This window comes from Primulina tabacum, chromosome 12, assembly GCF_025594145.1.
Source record: "Primulina tabacum isolate GXHZ01 chromosome 12, ASM2559414v2, whole genome shotgun sequence".
Classification (NCBI taxonomy): Eukaryota; Viridiplantae; Streptophyta; class Magnoliopsida; order Lamiales; family Gesneriaceae; genus Primulina; species Primulina tabacum.
In genome coordinates this window covers 22,151,290-22,160,974 of record NC_134561.1, presented here as the reverse complement: position 1 = coordinate 22,160,974, position 9,685 = coordinate 22,151,290, and the positions used below count along the sequence as shown (strand labels likewise).

The 9,685-nt window shown below is 39.5% G+C and overlaps 1 long non-coding RNA gene across 1 annotated transcript; it reads left to right on the top strand.

Annotated features, from left to right (window-relative positions):
* The first annotated feature begins 798 nt into the window (after nucleotides 1-798).
* On the top strand, nucleotides 799-2,224 carry LOC142520487 (uncharacterized). The gene is made up of 3 exons (XR_012813931.1): nucleotides 799-970; nucleotides 1,324-1,474; nucleotides 2,032-2,224. It is a non-coding gene; the product is annotated as an uncharacterized LOC142520487 (long non-coding RNA).
* Nucleotides 2,225-9,685: the final 7,461 nt, after the last annotated feature.

The window sequence follows — 9,685 nt, the reverse complement described above, 5'->3', positions numbered from 1 at the left end:
TGAAAAAAGTCGATCCAGCCGGAGATGTGCGAAAATTGGAAGCTTGGTGGGAAGGACCTTATAAAATAACCTGGAAAGTTAGATCGGGAGCTTTTTATTTAGAGGATGCTCAAGGACGCTCTCTCAAGCGACCATGGAATGTATTTCATTTTAAGAAGTATTTTGTTTGAAAGATGTAATTATTTGGAGAGATAATGAAAGTTCTATTATTCTCATAAAATGTATGAATGTGAATGTTATATCTAAAAGCCGGGAAGAACAAAGCACAAGTTCATCTATAAGCCCAAGGCTCTACACCCTGACTCGGGGCACCACACCTCCACCATTCCCAAGTGCCGGGACGTGATCCCCGGTCCAAGGCTCCGTTCCTTGGTTATTATCAAGCCCAAGGCTATACACCCTGGCTCGGGGCACCAGACCTCGACCATTTCCAAGTCCTGGGACCTGATCCCTGGCCCAAGGCTTCGTACCTTTGTTATTAATAAGACCAGGGCTCTACACCTGTCTCGGAGCACCACACCTCGACCATTCCCAAGTCCCGGGACATGATCCCCGGCTCAAGGCACTGTACCTTTGTTATTACTATGTAAGGCCCGAGATTTTATCATTTTAATCCGAGGTTATTTAATTGATGAATTATGGAATGTTGAGTCATATTCCATGGTTTTTATAATGGCTTAGGATTGAAATTGAATTAAAAAAATTGTGAGGACCGAATTGCAAATAGTGAAGATTTCAGGGGCTAAAGTGAAATTAATGGAATTTGAGTGGGATGCCTATCTTTACCATGCACTTGGACGTGTATTTCCTTATTCCATTCAGAATTTTTCAGCCAAGAAACCGAGACCCTCCATGGCTAACATCCTCAAGCTTCCTTGTATCTTAGAAATTTGATTGTGCAAGATCCGGCCATCCGATTTTCGATCCGAGCATAGTTCCGTGCTTCTCTCTTCAAGAACTTCGAAGGAATGTAAGTTTTCTTATTTTCCTGCAGAGTTCGAAAATTTGGTGTTGGAAATCATAATTTGATTGATATTATGTATTCTTGAGATTATGGTAAGCATGTAATCGAAACCGGATCGAAGAACGGAGAACGTATGCAATTGTTTTTTTTCCAGCTTATGTTCGAATGGGGCTGTTCAGATTTTCGGAATTGTGGTTTGTAATTGTGGATGGTTATGAGTGGTATTAATCTATTGATGTTCGGGTATCTCGAGATTGCGCCGTTATGCCTTTGAGATTTAGCTAGATTGAGTATTGATCATACCATGTCTTGCTTTGACTTGTATGTTGATATTGTGCCTCTCGAAAATGTCATTCCAGATTTGGTATTGAAGGCTTCGAACTGGAGAATTCAACTTCGAAACCGGTAAAAGAAAGAGCAAAGTTTCCAAGCTTTTATACCTTGAAGATCGGGAGGTTATCGAGAAAGATTGAGATTGGTTTGACGCAACCAAAAACCGAGAAAACAAAGGTATAAATCAATGTTAAATCGGAATAGATAACTCGAGTAAGATATGACTTGAGTTCTCAATACCACATACTAAATTGTTATTGCTTTGGTATGTTCGCAATTCTTGAGATTAATATGCTTAGTATATTGAGTTATAGAAAAGCATGTATTATGAGTCTTTGGTAGTGGTGCCAAGTCACTGGACGTTTGGTTTATATCGATGTGCTTAGGAGAAAGATCGACTCCTATTGTAGACACTCGATAAAGTGTGCCGAAGTCCGGGAATAGGAACGTACCACCACCTCGAATGGGAGAGTAGGTAGGAGACTTGTTACTTTCTTATTCAAACCGGGATCCATAGATAAGATTCGAGTCAAAGATTAAAAGTTAAAGAGTTGGATTTAAAGCTTTGTATCGATTTATGTTTTCTTAGACTATGATACATGTTATTTGACAAATGTTTTATGCTTTTGTATATGTTTGTATGAAATGCTGGTATACGTTGTTTATACTGGGAAATATGTTTCTCACAGGAGATATCCGGCTGTTGTTGTGTTTGTATGTGTGCATGGCAACAGGTGGGACATGATCAGGGTCGAGAAGAGCATGAAAGATCGAGATTAGAGTGGTGATCCGGGCTTAGATGTAAAAACTGGTTGTTCAACACTTGAAATGTGGTTGATAAACACTAGTTTGTTATGACTTTGTTTTGAACAAGTTTTGTATCTTTGATCATGTTGTAGATATTGAACTTGATATTGTAAATTGAATAAGATGGAGAATAACTTGTTGTAGTATTTTAGACACTTGTTTATGAGGTGCTCGATTTAAAAAAAAAATTTCGACCTAGGTTATTTGATTGATCCATTTAATCCTAATGATGATTTAAGAAAACGAGTTAGCGCCCAGGTCCTCACAACAGGTGGTATAAGAGCTGTATGTTCCTTTGACTGAAATAGAAGCGAGTGAGCGGAGTACATTGAGTTTTCTTTCTTGCTTCTGTGATACTAGCATGCGATTTATTGTAATGTTGATTTGCATAATTTTATGCTAGTATGAAAGCATGTTTTACTGCTTTAGAAAGTACATGTTTGCCTGATTATCTGATTTAATTGGAAGTGTGTATTATTGGAGAATGAATCAGAACCGATTCTTGATCAGAGGTATGATGATCAGAGGAGGACTGAGACAGATTTAATATATTTGATTACTAACCATTTTGATAATCAAATATGCCTCCTCGAAGATTACCCGCTGTACACCAACCAGCCGCAGTTCCTTTGCCAGAACAGGGTCGTGCTCCGAATAATCCGATGGATGTTATAGCGACACCCAGGGAAACACTGTTAAAGATATTTCAGTCATTCAAACCGCCGACTTTGAAAGGCACTGAGAATTCTATCTAGTATGAGAGCTGGCTTGATGATATTGAAATGTTATTTGATTCACTTGACTATATAGATGAGCGTAGAGTCAGACTGATTGGGCACCAGTTACATGAGGTTGCGAAGAGTTGGTGGCTCACAACCAATAGAGCTTTGGAGAATAGAGGTACGGTTATTATTTGGAGGATTTTTAAAGCCGAATTTTATCAAAGATTTTTCCCAGTATCGTATCGAAAGGACAAGGGTGCAGAGTTTGCTAACTTGAAAAAGAGTCATCTGAACATTGAAGAATATGTGGCCAAATTCTCTACTTTCCTACAATTTGCTCCACATATGGCTGATAATGATGAGGCTATGGTTGATCAGTTCATCAATGGATTGAATCCTGATATTTTTACACTGGTAAATACAGGGCGACCAAATAATTTTGCTGATGTCTTGAAAATATCAAAGGGAGCTGAAGCGGGCTTGATCAAGCAGCGAGGAACTTCGTATGTCGCTCAAACACAGAAACAGCAACAACCTTCAGCCCAGTTCCACCAACCACCTCCCAGATTTGAAAGTGGTGGTAACAGCAGTGGGAAGAAGGATACTCTGAAAGCCCGAGGGAAACAGTTTAAGAAGTCTGGAAGTAGTTCATCTAGCTCCAGTGGCTCACGACAGACCGGTTCTAGCCAGAGTTTCAATTGTACAGGGGTCTATTGCAGAACATGTGGAGGAAGACATCCAACAGAATAATGCCAAGGAGTGTTGGGTAGTTGCAACATTTGTCTACAGCCGGGACATTTTGCCAAAGTCTATCCACAGTGAGGTTCTCAACGATCCCAGGGAGCAGGATCATCTGGATAATTGGCTCAGGCTACTAGACAATCATCTTATGTTCACTCTTTCCAGCCACCACCTGCCCAGTAACAGCCGAGGCCAGGAGGAAGCCAGACTGTTAGCCAGCCTCCGAGACAGCAGGCGAGATTGTTTGCCTTAACCAAGGGACAGGCCCAGGAAGCACCTGATGATGTGATTGTAGGTAACTGTTCTCTTTTGTGGTTATCCTGCTTATGTGTTGATAGATACTGGTACATCTCATACTTTTATCTTTGAGCGATTTGCATTGATGCATGCATTGCCTGTTGAGTCTTTATCTGTTGTAGTATCTGTCTCTTCACCTTTGGGGAGAGGTCTTATATCAGTGAATTCTGTTAGACATTGTATGCTGCAGTATGAAGGTAATGAGATTGAGTTAGATTGTATTGTACTCGGTTTGTCTGATTTTGATTGCATTATTGGTACTGATATGCTGACCAAGCACAGAGCTACCGTAGACTGTTTTCAGAAAATTGTAAGATTTAGACCTGAGATGGCTGATGAATGAAAATTTTACGGTAAGGGTTCCAGAGCTCGAATTCCTTTGGTAACTGCTTTGTCTATGACGCGATTATTGCAGAAGGGAGAAGTGGGATTCCTTGTATATTCAGTAGATGTACTGAAGTCAAGCCCTTTATTGGCAGATTTGCTAGTGGTATGTGAGTTTGCTGACGTCTTCCCATATGAGATTCCGGGTTTGCCTCCCGTCCGAGAAATAGACTTCAGCATTGAACTGATACCAGGTACAGTACCTATTTCTAAAGCTCCATACAGAATGGCACCAGTTGAACAGAAAGAATTGAAAGATCAGCTAGGGGATTTACTGGCCAAAGGTTACATCAGACCGAGTGTTTCTCCTTGAGGCGCTCCAGTACTGTTTATCAGAAAGAAAGATTGTTCAATGAGACTCTGCATTGATTATCGGTAATTGAACAAGGCTACGATAAAGAATAATTACCCTTTGCCTCGTATTGATGACCTATTTGATCAGTTGCATGGTTCTTCTGTTTATTCCAAGATCGATATGAGATCTGAATATCATTAGTTGAGAGTCAAAGATTCTGATATATCGAATACAGCTTTCAGAACCAGGTATGGCCACTATGAGTTTATATCATGCCGTTTGGTTTAATGAATGCTCCAGCTGTATTTATTGGTTTGATGAACCGTATATTTCAGAAATATCTTGATGACTTTGTGATTATCTTTATTGACGATATTTTGATTTATTCGAAGAATCTGATTGATCATGCTGAGCATCTGAGAATTGTATTGAAGACTCTGAGAGCTGAGAAACTGTATGCAAAGCTATCGAAATGTGATTTTTGGCTGAAAAAGTTGTATTTCTGGGGCGCATTATATCTGGAGATGATATTTCTGTTGATCCCAGCAAAGTTGAGGCTGTGATCAATTGGCTTAGACCGACATCAGTGCCAGAGATACATCATGGGTTTAGAGGGCTATTATCGTCGATTCATCAATGATTTCTCTAGTATTGCTAAGCCGATTACTCAGCTGACCCAGAAAAACGCCCCTTTTGTTTGGCCAGAGGCGTGTGAATCCAGTTTCCTGGAGTTGAAAAAGAGATTAACCAGTGCTCTGGTGTTGACTATCCCGTCAGGTACTGGTGATTTTGTTGTTTATTGTGATGCTTCTCACAGGGAACTAGGTTGTGTTTTGATGCAGCGAGGACATGTTATTGCTTATGCCTCGAGAAAATTAAAACCACATGAGGCTCACTACCCGATTCATGAACTTGAATTGGCTTCCATTGTGTTTGCATTGAAAATCTGGCGACACTATCAATATGGTGAGAAGTTTGAAATTTATTCTGATCACAAGAGTTTGAAATATCTATTTTCACAGTCAGAACTGAATATGAGGCAACGTAGATGGCTTGATTTGCTGAAAGACTTTGATTGTGAAATCAAATACTACCCGGGGAAATCAAATGCAGCAGCTGATGCAATGAATCGAAAAGTATGTTCTTTATTCCTATCAAAGATTGGTGTATCGAATTTGATTGAAGATTGCTGTCTTTTTGGATTAGTATTTGAGACAGATTGTAAACCTCTGAAACTTTATACCATTCAAGTTGAACCAGAGCTGATTTTAAAAATTAAGGAAACACAAAAAGTCGATCAGAATATTCAAAATTCAGTTGCAATGGTCAGATCAGGGCATCAATCAGAATATCAGGTTCGTGATAATGTGTTATATGTGAATAATCGTCTTGTTGTGTCAGATGTTTCAAACTTGAGACAACAGATTTTGACAGAAGCACACTGTAGTCGTTTTAGTATTCATTCTTTTGGCAAAAAGATGTACAATGATCTGAAGAAAAAATTTTGGTTGAAACAGATGAAGTCAGATATCGTAGATTTTTGTGTCCAAATGCTTGAATTGCCAACAGGTGAAAGCAGAAAGGAAGAAACCAGGAGGTATACTGCATAGTTTATCTATTCCAGAATGGAAATGGGATCACATTTCCATGGATTTTGTTACGAAGCTACCACGATCCTCCCGAGGTCGTGATGCGATTTGGGTCGTTATTGACAGATTAACCAAATCAGCGTGTTTTATTCCTTAGCGAATGACATACAGACACGATCAGATGGCAGAAATTTATGTCAGAGAAGTGGTTAGATTGTATGGAGTGCCAAAGTCCATCGTAGCAGATCGTGACCCTCGATTTATATCGCACTTTTGGCACAGTTTACAACAAGCTCTAGGTACGAAATTACACCTGAGTACACCATATCATCCTCAGACTGATGGACAATAAGAAAGGACAATCCAGAAATTATAAGATATGCTTAGAGCTGTAGTGCTAGACTTTGGCACTAGTTGGCAAGATTCCTTACCACTTAGTGAATTCTCATACAACAATAGCTATCAGACGAGTATAGAGATGGTTCCGTTTGAAGCTTTGTACGGCAAGAAGTGCAGATCTCCTCTCTACTGGGATGATATCTCAGAGGTACCTGAAATTGGGCCTGACATGGTTCGAGATATGATTGAAAAAGTAAAGCTGATACAGTAGAGAATGAAGACAACTCAGGATAGACAGGCCAAATATGCAAATGTTCAACGTCGACCTTTAGATTTTGAGCAAGGAGACAGAGTATTTCTGAAGATTTCTCCTTTCAGAGGCATTGTCAGATTTGGCAATAGAGGGAAGTTGTCTCCACGTTATATTGGTCCATATGAGATTCTAGAGAAGATAGGTAATCGTGCATATCGACTCGCTCTTCCTCCGTCTCTATCTGGAATACATAACGTCTTTCATGTGTCTATGCTGCGGAAATATCTTTTTGATGCTTCTCATGTTCTTCAGCCTGATGAAGCTGAACTCGACGAAAATCTGAGTTATTTTGAGAAACCACTTCAGATTCTCGATCGTAAAGAAAAGCAGCTCAGAACAAAGACTATTCCACTTGTGAAAGTTCAGTGGAGTCATCATGGCATTGAAAAAGCTACTTGGGAGACTGAATCAGATATTAGACAGAAATTTCCAGAGTTGTTTCACTAATATGAGTTTCTTAATTAGCTTCTGTTATATATTTTTATCTTATATGATTTGATTGCCTGCGATTTCGAGGACGAAATCATGTCTCAGAAGGGGAGAATTGTAAGGCCCGAGATTTTATCATTTTAATCCGAGATTATTTAATTGATGAATTATGGAATGTTGAGTCATATTCCATGGTTTTTATAATGCCTTAGGATTGAAATTGAATAAAAAAGAGTTGTGAGGGCCGAATTGCAAATAATGAAGATTTCAGGGGCTAAAGTGCAATTAATGGGATTTGAGTGGGACACTTGTCTTTGCCATGCACTTGGACGTATATTTCCTCATTCCATTCAGAATTTTTCAGCCAAGAAACTGAGACCCTCCATGGCTAACATCCTCAAGCTTCCTTGTATCTTAGAAATTTGATTATGCAAGATCCGGCCATCCGATTTTCGATCCGAGCATAGTTCCGTGCTTCTCTCGCCAAGAGCTTCGAAGGGATGTAATTTTTCTTATTTTCCTGCATGGTTCGAAAATTTGGTGTTGGAGAAATCATAATTTGATTGATATTATGTGTTCTTGAGATTATGGTTAGCATGTAATCGAAACCGGATCGAAGAACGGACAACAAATGCAATTGTTATTTTTTTCCAGCTTATGTTCGAATGGGGCTGTGCAGATTTTTGGAATTGTGGTTTGTAATTGTTGATGCTTATGATTTGTTTGTATTAATTTATTGATGTTTGAGTTGCCGGGTATCTCGAGATTGCGCCGTTATGCCGTTGAAATTTAACTAGATTGAGTATTGATCATACCATGTCTCGCTTTGAGTTGTATGTTGATATTGTGCCTCTCGAAAATGTAATTTCAGATTTGGTATTGAAGGCTTCGAACTCGAGAATTAAACTTCGAAACCGGTAAAAGAAAGAGCAAAGTTTCCAAGCTTTTATACCTTGAAGAATAGGAGGTTATCGAGCAAGATTGAGATTGGTTTGACGCAACCAAAAACCGAGAAAATAAATGTATAAATCAATGTTAAATCGAGATAGATAACTCGAGTAAGATATGACTTGAGTTCCCAAAACCACATACTAAATTGTTATTGCTTTGGTATGTTCGCAATTCTTAAGATTAATATGCTTAGTATATTGAGCTATAGATAAGCATGTATTATGAGTCTTTGATAGAAGTGCCAAGTCACTGGACATTTGATTTATATCGATGCACTTAGGAGAAAGATCGACTCCTATTGTAGACACTAGATATAGTGTGCCGAAGTTCGTGGATAGGGACGTACCACCACCTCGAATGGGAGAGTAGGTAGGAGACTTGCTTCGTTCTTATTTAAAATGGGACCCCTGGATAAGAGTCGAGTCAAAGATTAAATGTCAAAGAGTTGGATTTAAAGCTTTGTATCGATTTATGTTTTCTTACACTATGATACATGTTGTTTGACAAATGTTTTATGCTTTTGTATTTGCTTGTATGAAATGCATGTATACGTTGTTTATACTGGGAAATATGTTTCTCATCGGAGTTATCCGGCTGTTGTTTTGTTTTTATGTGTGCATGGCAACAGGTGTGACATGATCAAAGTCGAGAAGAGCATGAAAGATCGATATTAGAGTGGTGATCCGGGCTTAGATGTAAAAACTGGTTGTTCAACACTTGAAATGTGGTTGATAAACACTAGTTTTTTATGACATTATTTTGAACAAGTTTTGTATCTTTGATCATGTTGTAGATATTGAACTTGATCTTGTAAATTGAATAAGATGGAGCATAACTTGTTGTAGTATTTTAGACACTCGTTTATGAGGTGCTCGATTTAAAAAAAATAAATAAATAAATTTCGACCTAACTTATTTAATTGATCAATTTAATCCTAATGATGATTTAAGAAAATTAGTTAGCGCCCGGGTCCTCACATAATAAGCCCAGGGGCTTTACACCTTGGCTCGGAGCAGCACACCTCGACCATTCCCAAGTCCCGGGACATGATCTCCGGCCCAAGGCTGCGTACCTTGGTTATTAATAAACTAGGGCTCTACACCCTGGCTCGGGGCACCACACCTCGACCATTCCCAAGTCGCAGGACCTAATCCCCGGCCCAAGGCTCTGTACCGTGGTTATTAATAAGCCCAGGGCTCTACACTCGGGACATCACACCTCGACCATTTCTAAGTCCCGGGACATGATTCACGGCCCAAGTCTCCGTACTTTGGTTATTAATAAGCCCAGGGCTCTACACCTTGGCTCGGGGCATCACACCTCGACCATTCACAAGTCATGGGACATGATCCCCGACCCAGGGTTCCGCACTCTGGTTATTGAAACAATCCAGGGAACTGTACCCTGACTTAGAGGGTCTACAACTCGAGCATTTATTAATTATCGGGCTTTCTTAGTTAGTCCAGGATTCAACATCTCGATTGTTGATCTGAAGTTACCGGTTATTCTCCAACACTTAGA